The following is a 6,151-nucleotide window of genomic DNA, read 5'->3' on the forward strand; positions in this document are numbered from 1 at the left end:
ATCTGTCACTTTACGCTAATTTATGAAATTATTAACTAATCATTTCCTTTGATTTATCAAGTGGGAAAATAGCTCTAGAATCTACAGTTATGGCATTTTCTGAAACTATTTATTAAGGCGTGGTAGTATTACACAGTTGTTTATTTAATTATATAAACAGTTGTTTATTTTTACCAATAACAACAGCACATCATTGTCTGTTTTGTTTATTATAGTTTCACAGCCAAAAAAAAAATTCATGTATTTATGATTTCCGCTCTTAGAAACTTTATTTTGCTAGCTTTTTTTGTGTCGCCAATGAAGCTTTTTGTGTGTCCCTTATTGATATGCTAAAATGACTAACCACTGAAATAAATTTTCTAAATATATTTTTATTAAGTTATCTTGTCGAAATATAAGCGTGTGTTGTATCATCATGCATATAATGATTTATTTAAATACTTTAATTGCTATTGGCTATAGTTCGCTCTTTGATATAATTCATCAATCTCTGAAGTTGCTCTTTATACTAAACATTTCAGTTAGTTTAGGCTAGATTTCGTTTTTATTATATTTTTTTTAATTACAAAAGCACGCAGATCCTGATATTAATAACATAGAATAGAATTTTACTTTAAAAATTTCTATCACAACATGTATATATATATATAATATATAAATACATCATCGACAGAACTTGACGCTCACTTCAAACATAATTCATTGTACAAAATACATAAAAAAAAGTCAACACTTGGTTAAGTCAAAAAATAAAAATTTGTTGATAACAATAAAAATAATGACTAATTTTCCTGGCTATTATATAATTCAACAAAACTCAGAAAAAAATCTTCCCGATATCTTTCATGTTTGAAGGAGATGGGAGTCAGTTTGGGAATTTTTCGGGATTATATGCGGGACGCTCTGTTACAGGTGGGAAGGTAGGGTTCGGGGATGATGGAATGTAATCGAGGAACAGACAGGCTCTTGGTACCGAAACGAAAGCAAAGGAGGTTCCTTCTCTCGGCCAGCGTGGTGAGCTTCAACTTACAAAGTAGATATCGTTATGGAACCTTCCCTTCACCATTTATGATTCTAAGTGCTCGTTTTTGGACATTTTCTTATAAATATACTCTGAAGAAAGACTGAAATGCCACACTGGAGAAGCAAAATCCAGTATTGGCCGAATAAAAGAACTTGTTGGAGAACATTCTTAGGGGGACAAGACAATTTTAACAAAATTTGAGAAAGGGAACAGAAGGGGAAGTTTGTTTGGGAGGTTTTGAACATGGTGACCCCACTTCAAGTCAGCGGTAATTTTCAATCGAAGTAGTTTAATGCACGTGACAGAGATTTTGGGAGGAATATGGTTTGTGAAAGAAGAGGGTTATTTTAAGAAATTAACTATCATAACTGACGATTTATTAGCGTTAACTTTCATTTTCGACAAAGAAGCCTCCTGTGTGACATCGTCAAGTAATGTAATGTTTGAGCTTTTAATATATCGTCGACAAAGCTCAAGTGCAGACACATCGTCCACATACTTCCATCGCTATGTTTGGTCAGTAATGAAGCTATTAAACATTAAGGAATAAAATGGGACCTATCAGGGTGTCCTGGGAGACCCCACAAAAGATAGGAAGGGGATCGGAATAAACATATTTATACTTAAGCACTTTAGAACCATTTGTCAAAAACGAGGCAACAAGTTTGACTAAAAAGGGATCAATTAATACAATCAGTAATTACCTCGATCAATTAATAAAGATTAATTAATTAATAAAAGATCAATTAATAAGAGATTCGACCCAGTATCAGGATTTTCAAGGTTTATAAGAATGGTGTCAAGCAGACTAACAGGACTCTCTACGTCTGAGAGTTGGCACGATGTTGTGTCGTGTGTAAATGTTAATTCAAAGGTTTGTTTGTTTCAAACAAAGTTAATGACAAATTACCAAAAATGTTTCCCAGGGGTTACCAAGAAGGTATGCTCCTCAGATAAACCCTACATTAATGAAATGCCACACTCTTGTTAACTCTTGGGGAGATGGCACATATGCAGTTATTTTTTTTTTCAGATGTACATATTTACTGACATATTTGTTGACATTGGCATGCTTTTTGGACTTTGATTTGGATGATGTGTTGATTTGGTTTTATTTTAAAGTTTTTTTTAATGCAACAAAATATGAATATTAGCCTCGGAACTCCGAACGATTTTTCGAAAGTTAGTAAGTGTAAGAGTCGTTGTTTTCTTTGCCAAGATTATTTAATCCCAAGGACTTCTGTTAAGAGTACTTTGTATAATATTAAATAAAAAAAAAACTAGTTTTTTAACTGAAACTAAGGAGCGACATTAAAACTTAAAACGAACAGAATTTACTCCGTATATGAAATGGGTTGTCCCCTCCGCAATCCCTCGCTCTTTACGCTAAAGTTTTTAATTGTTTTAAAAAGTAGAACTGTGGCAAAGAGTCAAACTTTAGCGTAAAGAGTGAGGGATTGCGGAGGGGGCAACCCATTTCATATACGGAGTAATTTCTGTTCGTTTTAAATTTTAATGTGGCTCTATACTTTCAGTTAAAAAAAACTAGTTTTTTTTATTTAATTTCTGAACGTTTTTGAATTAATGCATGTTTGATTTTGACTCTCCACACTTGAATTATTAAAATGAAATTTGCATGTTATTTTTTTTTGGCTAAATGGCTTTCTCTTAGTTTTGATCAGACTATTTTGAGAAATAAGGGGTGGGGAAGGAGCCCTGTTGCCCTCCAATTTTTCGGCCACTTAAAAAGGCAACTAAGACTTTTAATTTTTAACGAACGTTTTTATTAGTAGAAAATATACGTAACTTAAGAATTAACTTACGTAACAAACTTTTATATTCTTATATTTTTATTATGTATATGAGGGGGTTTGTCCCCTCGTTAATACCTCGCTCTTTGCACTAAATCTTAAGTTTTGTCCCAATTCTTTAAGAGTAACCCCTGATTCAGAAAGGCCGTAGAATAAATAGTTTAAATTACTAAAAATACTTCAGCATAAAGAGCGAGGTATTTATCTTCTCCTAAATGCCTCGCTCTTTATGCTAAAGTATTTTTAGAACCCCTCATATGCGTAATAATCTCTGTTCGTTTTAAGTTTTAATGCTACTCCTTACTTTCAATTGAAAAAACTTTTTCATGTTTATTTTTTATTGTTTTTTTATAGTAATGCTAGAAAATCCCGCGCCCTTTTCATTGAATTTCTCTTTCCCCATGACATATACCTCCAAGGAAATATCCTCCCACATAGCCCCCTCCCCTCAACCCCACCCCCAAACCAGAAAGATCCCACTGAAAACGTCTCTACGCTTCCCAATAACTCTCATTGTATATAAACACGGGTTAAAGTTTGTAACTTGCAGCCCAACCCCCAGGGACTGTGGGGGAGTAAGTCATCCCCAAAGACATAGTTATTATGGTTTTTGACTATGCGGAACAAAATGGCTGTCTCAAAATTTTGATCCGTTGACTTTGGGAAAAAATGAACACGGGAGGGGGCCTAGATGCCCTCCAATTTTTTTGGTCACTTAAAAAGGGCACTAGGACTTTTCATTTCCGTTAGAATGAGCCTTATTGTGACATTCTAGGACCACTTGGTCGATACGATGACCCTGGGAAAAAAAGAAAACAAAAAAAAAACAAATAAACACGCACCCGTGATCTGTCTTCTGGCAAAAAATACGAAATTCCACATTTTTGTAGATAGGAGCTTGAAATTTTTGCTATAGGGCTCTCTGATACGCTTAATGCGATGGTGTGATTTTCGGTGTGGTTTGACTGTGGCTTGATGGTGTGGTTTGACTGTAACTACTAATATCTAAGTGATTCCACGCAATCGATCATGTGTTAATTCTCCAGTAAAACTACCAGGTTTTCAAGTGAAACTACTATTTCTTACATGATCCAACGTACTCTTTTCTGTGAAAGTGAATCAATCACATGTTAATCCAGAAATCCAATGAAAACATATTATTATGCTGAGCTGTGTTGTACGACTACTTATTGAAGTCGTCCAATGTAACTGTCATTCTTTAACTGAAAAAATAGGATCTTTTCCCCAAATGTCAGACAATGTTCTTCCAACTGATCTGCATGGGTTATTTTTTGTTGTTGACAAGGACAATCATACCTCAATACTGGGTAATAAAATGGGACTGGCGGTTTTGCAGTTTTGTTTGAAACTGTTTTCCACCTTTTTTGCACCTCCCGTACTCTTCTCGCCTGTTTTTCGTCGAAATGGTGCGACTGCTTGTGGAGGTCCTCCAATGTTTCTGCCATTCTTTAAGCGAGCAAATTTCATCTTCTCACAGATATCAGACAGTGTTCTTCAACCTGATCAGCGTAAGTTTGTTCTTGTGGTTAACCAGGACAATCGAACTTCAGTACTGGTTTGGCAAAATGGAACTGGTGGTTGTTCAGTTCTGTATGTTTAAATTTTTCTTGCACATCCCGTACTCTTTTTGCCTTTTTTCTCTTTATTGTTTCTTCAAAAATTACAGTTTCTGCATCAGACTCTTGGTCTGGAACGTAACCCTCATCAGTGTAGATTAGCTTAAATTTATCAGTAATGTTTTCCCTTTGTATAAATTTTGTTTCGGTCAACTTTGGACAATTTGTTGTCAGTTTAGAAAAGTCTTTTGTTAGCTGTTCAACGAATATTCTAGTTCTTCTATTTTGCATTCTGATTGTCATTAAAAGTTGATCAGTTATTGTTTGGCGTGGTAGGCATGACACAACTAGATATAACTAGATCTTTTGATTGACTAGTTTATAAAAGAATAGTATTTTTTAATCAGTCATAGCCAAACGAAGAATGATATCTTTTTGAATTAATTATAACCAAAAATTTTTGCGATTATTGAATATCATGTAGGACAAGACCAAGCTACGCTAACTTAGGTGAGGTATTTCTAACTTCATCCAGTCACATAACGTATTTATTTGGTCAATCGTGTGTCGAATTAGTGCAAATAAATTGAAAACTGGATATACGAGAAAACTCATTCCTGGAAGATCTTAAAATGACACAAGAAACAGCCGAGGAAGCTGCTCAAATAGTTGCTCATTATTGGAATTATTAGCAATTGAAGATTAAAATTTTATGAGACACTTTTCAATGTTATATAATTATAAAAGAAAAAACTTAAAATATGTTAATCTTTTGTAAAGCACAAATGACGTAATAGCATTAGAGTGTTAATAGGGACAGTAGCATTCTTTGTTTTGAAGAAATTTCTATCCGTCTGAGTTGACTTAATTATTCATTGTCATTTTAGCTCATTTTAAGATTTGTTTATTCATCTATGTTAGTAAATGTTATCTTCCTTGAGAAGCTTTCTTATCAGATTTTTTTTTCAAAATTACTGTCTTTTTGATTTTTTAATTCTATAGTTTTATCTTCCAACTGGGGTGTAAAAGGTTTCTTTAGATTTTGTTCAACATCCCCACCGGTTTTCCGTAAAATCTTCCATCGGGGACGAACACGGCCCACACTAGCCAAAAAATAGCCTGAAACCAAGTCCGTATCCAGGGAGGGGGTTAGGGGGGTTTGGACCCCCACCGAAATATTTTTTGACTCGTAAAAACGTAACAAAAATGGATATAAGCAATTTTTGTGCGTTTTGAGTTTTTTTTGTATAAACCCCCTCCTCCCCAAAAATCCTAAATCCTGGATACGGCCCTGCCTGAAACCCCCAGAAAATGATGTCGGATCCAAAAAACTTAACCATTGGAATTTTCTTGTTTGAAAACCCTATAAAGGAAACTTACAGTCCTTTGACTTGAAAAACTAGGAAACATCTTTTTTCTTCTCCGCAGCTAGCGGGGCAGGTCTGTTTAAGGGCTCACTTTGAAATAAATTGCTACATCTACGTGATTTTGTAATTAACGAAGCACGCTAATAAGATTTTATTTACAAAAACTGCGCCTTCGTATACAGGATGTTGACAAATGTCATAATCGAAGATTACAACCATAAATGACGTAAAAACTGTATTATGACGTCAGTTTTCAGGTATACTTTAAAGGGTGTCTTCGGTAACATCGATGACAACGTAGTTTGCTCTTGACTAGTTCCTGCTCAAGAAAAAACCAAAGGCTTTTTCCCGTGTGTAAGATTCGATCTTAAA

Source organism: Artemia franciscana, chromosome 4, assembly GCF_032884065.1.
Source record: "Artemia franciscana chromosome 4, ASM3288406v1, whole genome shotgun sequence".
In the NCBI taxonomy this organism is placed as follows: Eukaryota; Metazoa; Arthropoda; class Branchiopoda; order Anostraca; family Artemiidae; genus Artemia; species Artemia franciscana.